At 36.6% G+C, this 10,576-nt stretch overlaps 1 protein-coding gene across 1 annotated transcript in view; it reads right to left on the bottom strand.

Moving 5' to 3' along the window:
* Positions 1-980: 980 nt before the first annotated feature.
* The window catches only part of LOC107193469 (protein couch potato-like), a 122,026-nt gene continuing 112,430 nt past the window's right edge, over positions 981-10,576 (bottom strand). Inside the window, exon 6 of the mRNA XM_015582916.1 lies at positions 981-1,054. The gene's annotated coding sequence lies outside the window, so the exon portion shown is untranslated. The remainder of the gene's footprint in view (positions 1,055-10,576) is intronic.

Genomic DNA, 10,576 nt, shown 5'->3' with positions numbered 1-10,576 from the left:
GACTTGACACTTTAAACGTGTTTTTCTCAAAACCATATTTTCAAAATCTGTGACCAAAATATCTCGAGAACCGCTGCACCGAACTGATTCAGCTTTGGTGAACTCATTCTATACATAAAAATCTAGTGCCCGATCGTGGCATTTTGTATTTCACTGCGTAGTTTTTATTTTATAGATAAAAAATGAACGATTCTTTTGGCGAAAATCGATACTTCGATTTTGAACAGCCGTCATTTTGTCGTAAATTAATTTTTCAGGATAATGAACGATCGGGCGCTGGATAATTTAATATATTAACTAAATTTGCTCGGATTTTTTATTTTAGATAAACGAACTCGAAGTTACAGTGGTCACCGCAAAACGTCTAAAATAAAAACGCCGACGGGAGATCGCTGATATTTCCCCTATTTATTCATATTTTGCATTGAAGAAATTACTATAAGCACTTTAAAATGTACACTTTCGAATACAATGACGTATGTTTAAAAACGTCAAGTTTTTTAAAAATGAAATTCGAAAGTACATGTCTTTTTTCGAGCTCGCGGGTAGGCATGACCCCTTAAATGGCTCGATCAGATTCGTCACTGTTTCAATTCTCCCGCTTACTGTTCCAGTGGCAAACCTTGGAAAAACTCCGTCGACAAAAAAATCGTCCGCTGAAAAGGTAGCAAGACACGTGTTTCCGTCGCGTAAATGCATTTATGTACCGCGCGATAGCAATGCCCCCCGCCCCAGGCGTGTCAGTAAGACAGCACCTAACGGTCGTGTCGATAAAATAGCAACCGTTCGCGGCGTGAGTACGGCGTTTTCAACGCGAACGTTTCACATGTGGGATATTCTCTAACCTGCTGAAGATGTCCTTGAGTTCGTGCTCAGAAACGAACTGGCCCAGGTTCGCCACAAAGAGGGTAGAACACGGTGCGTTGCTGACGGCTATGTTCGGCTGGGATGAAGGCGAGCCAACCGGTGATGCCAGTGCCGGCGAGGGTAAGAAATGGGGTAGCGACGCGTGTATCGACGTCAGCGTCGTAGGATGCGGCAGAGACATCGGCGCCTGAAATAGAAATAACGAGACTTTTTTTATCGTCGTCATTCTCACCGTTCCGCTTCAGTCGGAAGAGACGTTACAATATTAGATCTGACGGAAAGTTCCGTTGCTTGTTCGTCTGGTGTTTCGACGGGCTCGATAGACAACTTTGATGTTGGAAGTTATTGTTCGGCTGCTGTGAAAGGCGGGGGCATGGTCACGAAGGATAATAACGAAGTGAGGTTTTAGTAACTGTTGAGGATTTCGAGTTTGTAATGATGTTCTTTTGGAAGTAATACTATCATTGGCAAAAAATATTCGTTTAAACTATATCCGTCTATAACTGAATGATGTTATTCCGTCTTGTGTAGGTAAATTTAGCCGAGTCTTCGGGACTTTTACTTTCAAAAATTTGCAAATTTAATTACTTATCTTGTCATTACATTAATTTTTTACCACTGTGTTCCTTTGACAGCGAGGGACAAATTATGTGGGGAAAATGAGGAACGGATGAGGGTTAAAGGCGTGTACGTAACGACTAGACTGAGCATTCTATGCACTTATCAAATGTACAATCATCTAATATTCAGTATAGTAAAAAGTTACAGAAAGTTTCCTCGAGTTTTCTCTTTACTTTTATTCCACTGAAACCCTTAACGCGGTGAATAAATTTTTCTTTGCGTCGACTTTCGGGTAGTTAATCCATGAAATTCTAAATTTGCATAAACATCCGCAAATATGCATAAACAACTGTAGAATATATTTACACATATACTAAACATAGAAAATGTTTTATATACATATAGGTAACACTGTTTAAAGAAAAATTATCCTATAGTTTTGTCAGTATTGCAGTTAGCTTCATCAGGGGGTCAAATGACACACTGATACAGTATCGGTGAATCCAGACTGTGGCTGGTGGAACATTGGGATAACTCTGTCAAAAGGACACCGCTTACACTCGAATTCCTCGATAGTAACTATTCTACATATAAAGAGTAGTAACCATTACTTCTCAAATTAATCGACAATAAACACATGTTGATAAAAATTAAATAAAAGGAACTAAAACTAGAGAACCTCCCTTCAGATCTAATAGATACTCTCGGTGATATAAATGTGGTGACACTCTTAGAATTCTGTTAAATAACCTGGTAATCGATGCATTTGGTAAATATAAGTTATCAAATATGTTATTTGCTATTGAAAAGTCATGTTTTGCTTATACAGTAGAAGCTCGGTTATTGCAGCGTTCGGGGTTGTAGAGGGCAAAATTTCGAGGAATACTGCATTAAGCAAACTCCAATCACCCGCGCGCTCTCCCCGCCAATCGCCCGTTCACTTGGTCGATGTAGCTACATCTAGGATGGGCTGGATATACACACTGTCGATCCCTGTGGACCGGGGAATAGAGAATACGGCCACGGTAATCCCTGCCTGTCGTAAGAGGCGACTAAAAGGGAGAGGCGGAGACCGCGGGACTGTAGCACCCGCGGTCCAAAGGGGGGGGGGGCGGGGCTTATTGCCTCCCCCCCCCCACCTGAGAGGGCGCTCCGTCATGAACACCTTTGACGGAGCCGGCGCTGGGGAGGTACCGGTAGCGTTCGAAAGAGATCCCGGTACCTCCCCGTACAGCGCCGAGCCCGGCCACCGTGAGGTTTTAGTGGGTATTCCTCCTGGGCATCCAGCCCGGGGGGCGAGTCCCCCCCTCCCCCCGCCCCCCCCCCTCGGGGGTGGTGCGGGGGTGTGCGTAATGCATTTCCTCACGTTAAAAAAAAAAAAAAAAAAAAAAAAGGATATACACACTGTTCGATCACCATTATCACCATTACTATCTCCGTTATTTTCAGAGATAACCAAAAATTTATTCACGGAAGTTATTGAGCACTGAAACATTGTATTAAAACAATATTATATATACCGCACTTTCTGGGACAAAAAATATGCGAATTAAACGCGACACCGTATGTACTCTGTTCCTTTCTTGCTGGGCGACAGAGTGGGGTGTGCGCACGTGTATGAGAAGTACGTGTGAGCGAAGGGCGTTCCTATGTTACAATAAAATGGCCTGCAATAAACCAGCTCCTATTGTAGTAATTAGTGTTAGATATGTGTAAAAGTAATGACCATCGCTTTAGGTTAGCATTGTGGCCGTCTTCTATTTTATCGATGGGAAATTCAACTTTTGCTAGAACAATGGCAAAAGGTTATAGAAAATGAGGTTAATTGTAGAAAATAACAGATGCTGCAGCAATTGTTCTATATTGAAACATTTCAATGGGAAAATGGCCACTGCTCAATGCATACACCTAAACCTAAGAGATTTCGGTTAGACAACAGAACAGTGTTTGCTAGTTTTATCGCTTGCTAATTAGAGGGAACCAATCGTTAGGGTTCAAGAAGGATCAGTCTAGGTTTGTTGTTGAACTACTGACCTTCGACTGGCAAGAGTTCTATCGATGCACTCTTGGTCCAGCATTCAACACAGTTTATTTGTATAAATATATTAATATACTTGTATTAATATATACACCATAATATTATGATGAGAAATTAACACTTTGCCTAGTTTGAAATTTTTAAAATGGTTTTCTTCTTACAATGATTTCTTTTTCTTTTATTATAAGAATCATTTTTATACTTAAATCTTACATAATTTAAAACAGAATTTAAGAATAAGAATAAATCCATCTTTTTAAGATAGATTCAATGACTGCTAGGATGGGTTCGAAAATATTTGGTTAGTGAGCATGACACGTAAATATATGTATAGGGTGTTTCATTTAACTGGGAACGGTGGAATATCTCACGAAGGTTTAAAGTTATCAAAAAAATGTTCGTACAAAAGTTGTTTGGTACAAAGGCAGACATTCCGTGGTATACATAATTTTTCTATAAGTGTAGTAGTGGGGGAGATATCAAAGTCAAGTTAATTTTTTTAAATGGAACTCTGTATCTTTTTATTTATATTATGATAGTGTTTGTTGAGACGAATGCAATGAACTGTCACATGATATCATTCCCTGTAGTAGGAAGTGATAAATTAGTAAGATTTTAAGATGATTTACGAAACAGGATTATAGTCGCATGCGAAAGAATAACGGACAAAATGTTGAAACGTGTCGAAAGAAAATTTTTAAACAGAATAGAAACGTGTATTTTTAACGATGGTGTGCATGTTGAAGGATAAATGACGTAAAAACTTATTAATTACTTCTTGATACTACAAGTTAGATAATGGTAAGTGAAATTTAAAATCCATTATTTATGCTTAACTCCTCATATTTGCTACAATATTGGTGTTGTTTCCATACCAGGAATATTTTATTAAAAACGGAACAATCGGTCTGGTACGAGTAGATGGCGCAGTCACGTAGAGTTCAGCTGACCGACGACACACGATCCGTGTTGATCTGACTACATTGTATTTAATTTATGATATTTTACAACTCGGAATGATATCATGTGGCAGTTCGTTGTATACGTCTCAACAAACACTATCATAATATGAATAAAAAAATACAGGGTTCCATTTTAAAAAATTAACTTGACTTTGATATCTCCCCCACTACTACGCTTATAGAAAAATTATGTATACCACGTAATGCCCCCCTTTGTACCAAACAACTTTTGTCTGAACATTCTTTTGATAACTTTAATCCTTCGTGAGATATTCCACCGTTTCCAGTTAAACGAAACACTCTGTATATTACTGTTACTAAACGCATTGGCGATCGATAAAGTTTTACTAAAATTTGCTATACTTACAAAAAAAATATCATGTGTAACAAAGCCAATAATATTCGAAAATGCAGTTGATGATAATACATTGAACCCATATTACAAAAAAAAAATATTTGTATGCAAAGTAAAATACTGTTATCTAGGAAATAATAAATAAATTATACACGCGCCTGAAAACGAGATTTCTCGTTTTCGGTAGTCAACGCATTTAGCATGAAAACGAGATTTCTCGTTACTGGTCGCGAATTTGTTAATAGTATATGTATACTGTTATATGCTTGATAATCTACATTACCTTCATGATCCAATTAATTATTAAATTTAGTTTGCATCTGAACTCATTTTCAATTAAAATTCCTCGATGAACAAAACACATGTTATCGTAGACATGTTGTAAATAATATGAAAACTTAAAATTTCATTCTCGAATGTCTTATTTCTTTATTATTTTAAATTAGGTTCACGACCGAGATGAAGAAGAAAATCTTATTCTCTATACGCACTACGGGAGCCTCACTGTTGGGATTCCCGCACAACGGGGATCAATGTTATGTATTATCCACTTTGTTTATTTGTGTAACAACTTAGAATCCAGCGGAATCTTTTTAAATTACACATGAGGATTAGAAAATAATAATGTGTTCGGGAAGTTACAGCCTTAAGCATAGATTCTCACTGTTCGCTAATGCAACCGGTTGCTAGCCCTTATTGAAATATTCTGCAAAAGATCTGCTGGACGGACGGCGTGAATGTTATGAAATCAGTTGTACCATATTTTGGTTGATACTAGGAATACGGTTTTAACCAAACAAGAAAATAAAAAAGTACATATCATATTAACGTTCCCCAGAAATTATTTCGTACTTCGATATATATTAGTTTATTAAATTATAAATTTAAATTTTTATTAGTTTAAATTATAATAGAAAACGATGTCATCGTTATCGATGGTTTCCTGACATTGTTCTACACTCAATTTTATTTCTTTACTGACCAAAAAAATGACTAGAAAAAGTGACAAGAGAAAGGAGACTGTGCAGTTTTTTCTGGGACACTCAAACATGTACAAAATTGTCGAAGGACTAATAAAGATTATAGAAAATTTGGAATTCCAGAAATCTTGTTAGGAAATTCATAAATAGAATTTCACGAAAAAGGGTCAAGTTTACGTACGCCGAATACGTCGATAAAAAGTGTAAAATTGTTCATATCATATGATATGATTTGTACTCTTCTCAATCTATGAATCGTCAATAAAAGTTACCTCTATTTCATAATTTATGTTATTTAATAATATAAATTTGTTGTAATTGTATATTCATTAATGTATATTATTGACTTACAAATAATAGTGTACCCTCATGAGCAAACTCGATTTTCGCTAGGGGAAAAAGTGGCGCAGGAGAAAATCCTCTTACCACTTGATGAATTTATTTCGAGTACTGTAATAAATGTTAAATCTAACGTTAATTTGGCATAAATTTCAGTAATTCCCGAGACCAAGTAGTTGGTGGCCTTTCCTTAATGCCATTTTTCCTCTAACAGAAGCAGAGTTTGTTCGTCAGTGTACACAATTTTCTAATTTTTGTCTAGTTTACATGAACAATTTATGATCAAATCGCAAGAATCGTTAAAGCAGTTGTTAAACAGAGAGTCAATTTCTAAGTTATTATATGAGTATTTTAACGTGATTTAATCGAATAAAGCAGCTATTGTAATTACGTTATTAATGTTATATTAAAAAAAAAGACGTAATCGTTTTATATTTGTTTCTATTAATGATAGTTCATGTAAGTAGAAAGTAACAACACGACGGCACAGTGAAAAAGCTCAATAATTATCATTACTGTTATTTCAATCGTTTGACACTATACAGTCTCCTCTCGATTATCGTCCCGAACTCGGGTCCGCAGCAGGACAATAATTGTATAGGAAGGAATGTTTCAGACCCTTACAAATTCGTTTTTTGCCCGAAGCCCGAGCCTCGACAACAAAAGCGAAGGAGCAACAAGTATGTGCTTGACAGGTTTCACGCCCCCCTCGCCCTAATGGTAGGAATAACGCCTGGACAATAATCTTGTAGAACAAGCCAGACGATAATCGAAAGGAGTCTGTGAAAACAATGTTTCTATACATGTACTGAGTTTTTAGAACACTGAGTTCAATAAAAAACTATTCCTAACTAAAGATTGATTAATTCTTAAGGAACCTTAAATAATATGTACTTCGCCAAAAGCTGTGTAACTTGTTCAAAATTTTGCATTAAGAAAGCGTATTACTGGCAAAAAGTATTTAATCAAAGCACTTAATATATTCGCTACAAAAAATGTTTTTAGAATATTAAAAATAAAAATTACTGTTTTCTATATATTAAAGAAGTAAAACAGAAAAGTGGACGTCATTTGAAGGAAATATTTCGAAAATAAGAAATGTTTTCGCGTATTTATCAAGTACACTGTAATGAAATATTCACAGAAATGTGAACAATATTAACAACTCTGTAAGTAATATCGTAAAATATTACAACCATTTCAATTTTATAGACGAAGGAGACGGCAATACAAGTTGTCTGAAGCCTTTTGCAACGCCTGAAATCGAATGAACACTGCTTTTAACTGTTACGTACGAAGACACTCTAGTGACCTCTTAACCCTATCGGGAGTTGCAATGCATCCGGCCAGATTACGTAATTACCCGCGGGGTGTTATGGCTTGGCCAGATTTTCTTGGAAAACAGTTTCCGTTGAGAACAGGCGTGTCCCCCACTACTTTTAGACTCGATTTCGGGATATAAAAAGTGACGCGTACAGCTCATCCGCGGATCATACTCATATCAGAAGTCTAGCTAGTGAGATCGGGTATTAAAGTCCTTGTCAAGCATTTCTAAAAGTAAGCTAAACTCTGCATAACAAATCCACGTATTTCTCAGTGCGTGAAAACCGAGAACGTTCAAATTAGCTTTCGCAACTACATTTTACAGTACCATTTGTAAAACCTTTACTATCTTGAATATACTTTTATACGTTCATATATTTATAATTCAGTGTTGTTCATTTCAACTCTAGAATAACATCGAAATTCCCAGCTAGAAGCGAACCCACAAAGGCACATTTTTACCGCTCGAAGTGTACCGAATTCTTAAAAGTTACGAGGCCTATACTAACAATCCTAGTGGCTCCCTGAGATGAAATAGGTTCGGGTTTGTCCACGACAACTTATCCCACTGGCTCCCTGTGATGAAATACGCACAGGTTCGTCCACATAACAAACTCTAAAAAACCAAACTCTCCATTTCCTCGGCTTTGGCAGCCGCTTAGTTCTGGCTCGTACAATCACCACTGTCTAACGTCCACACTCTGTATGTTTTAAATAAACAAAGCTATTTATTTTTATATTAATAGTTTCTTAAATAAAAACAACTGTTTCGTTTTATTTCTTTCATCATCAATGAAAATACGTTTTTACGTGTAATTCGTGAATAATTTCTTTTTTTAAAACAAGGACAGTATAACGTGTACAAATAAATGAACTACAATGCACAAAAAATCTATAATAGAAAAATCGAATTCCTGATTAACTCCTATATCTGTAAATCCCTCGAATAACAAAGCGGAGAATTCGCATAAAAGTCCGCAGTTTGCTCGCTACATTACTCAAATTACATATATCAGTATCGGCCAATAATTCACGCTAAAAATCAAATTTACGGAATTACTGGAGCAATCGTAATACGCCCCATTGAAACCGGTGCTCATGACCGAGTTATGGACCGTGTGTTAATTAACGAAAGAATTGTGTTAGATACGAGCGCAGCATAATTCACGGTAACTATAGACGCGGCACAGTGATCACTGATTTAATAATAAAAAATTCCAATCTTCGAGCACATCGTCGTTTTTTTCTTTACTTAACCGCGAATGCCTATAGAGAGACAGACACAGAGACAGAGACAGAGAGACGGAGAGACGGAGAGGGAGAGGGAGAGGGAGAAAGAGAGAGAGAGAGAGAGCCTAATTAATGTGCATTACAGACGTACCGTTAATACCGAACCACAGACATCCCGACATACTAAATACATCATAGGACTCGTCGCTTTTCAATAATGCACATGCCGTCAGAATCATTCGGAACACTGGATACCATGACGCGTAATCGATTCATAATTCCACGTTGTCAACATGTCTCCCGCTAATGCCAGCATAATTATGTATTTCGCTACTTGTCTCGGAAATTCTCTGTTGCGGCACTGCCGGTGCGAGGCGTGACTATTGCAACACCGAGTCCTTCGTCCCTGTCCCGAGTGAAACAGTGGGGCGAGCAAATTTCTATACAATCGATGGATGTGAAACGTCCTCTTTGTCTCTACTGATTTCCTAATGTAATATCTATACTGCAGAGGTTTCAGCCGCTCACAGTTCAATGTGACTCACTCCACTTTTCCAGTTCTTTCAAATTTCAATGCCAAAACCATTGATTGGTGCTTAATTTTTGTGATGTTAATCACTTTGACATATGAATGGTTCATTTCCTAAGCTGCAAAGTGTAGTTACATGAAAATTGAATAGTGTTCACTGCGTATGTAATGTGTATGTAAATGTGTCGATATTATTACTGTAGGAGTTATTCGAATCGAAAATCGAAAATATATCTATTTGTACATTGAAGAAAGAAAATAGAAGAATTGATATTGCTCTGGGTAAACATTACCGAAATAATAAATTCTCTGGAGTACTTATCAAATATGGAACAACGCAATGTTCATGGAAAAGTGAAAATCGCAAGAAACTGTATACATAGACAATTTCATAAAATATTAGAACATTTTTAATCTTCCCAACGAAAGGAAAGACAATAGAACTTGTCGAAATCTTTTTTCAACGCCTGAAGATGTTTCAACACCTTCCGCCGATACTTGTTTCATTTTTCCATCCTGTACTTTTTAAAACATGAATATATTCATTTTTTTTAAATACACTGGGCGCCAAAATTAAAGCATCACTAAAATTTGCCGAAAATATTGGTCATTTTCAGATGCCTATATCTTCGCGAAAAATAGCTATAAAAAATATTCTGACAGAGCATTTTGTAGCCCGAAGTTTCTAGTTTTTGAATCGGAAATTCAAAAATTATTTTTATGTAGTTTGTTCCATTTTTTTAAAAGATGAAGCGCAGTAAGCGAATGTTAAAAAATGTTGGTCAAGTTTGAGAGGATGCATGGGCCAAATGAAATTTTTTCTGGTAATTCCAATGGAAAACTTTTAAAAAGCAAACATTTCTCTTTAATTTCGTTTTTTTAATTTTGTTGTACAGTTTTTATTGGCCGAGTTATTCGTCATCATATGAGAAAAGGTACTTTCCACTTTGACCGCCTGTAACTTGCGAACGCATGATCGTATAGAAAATTCCAGAAGTGATTTGGAAAGCTGAGAGATTTCTCTTTAAAGACCTTTAGTTGCCAATTTATTGAAATTTTTTTTCGTCGTCTACAGTCCATTTCAAAATAACGTAAAATATTGCATAATTACCATTTTTCACAAAACACGATGCCATTTTAACAAAAATTGTGGAATCTTCCAGGTGTCTACGTTTTTTTTAAGTTAAAAGTACACGTAACCCCTGTACCAAAGGCCGCATTGATCAGATTTTTTTTACCCTGTGCCCTCGATAGTGAAACTTGCGATACAGTCTGAAAAATTGGTGAATGACTCTTTTGCGGCACGTTTCCTCTTTAAAACGATTTCGCAGCGTTTGAACTGTTGTGGTCTGTGTCTTCTTAGTTTCACTTTATTTTAGAAGAAAGTAGAGA

Source organism: Dufourea novaeangliae, unplaced genomic scaffold (genome assembly GCF_001272555.1).
Source record: "Dufourea novaeangliae isolate 0120121106 unplaced genomic scaffold, ASM127255v1 scaffold6, whole genome shotgun sequence".
Lineage (NCBI taxonomy): Eukaryota > Metazoa > Arthropoda > Insecta > Hymenoptera > Halictidae > Dufourea > Dufourea novaeangliae.
This window is presented reverse-complemented; position numbering and strand designations above follow the sequence as displayed.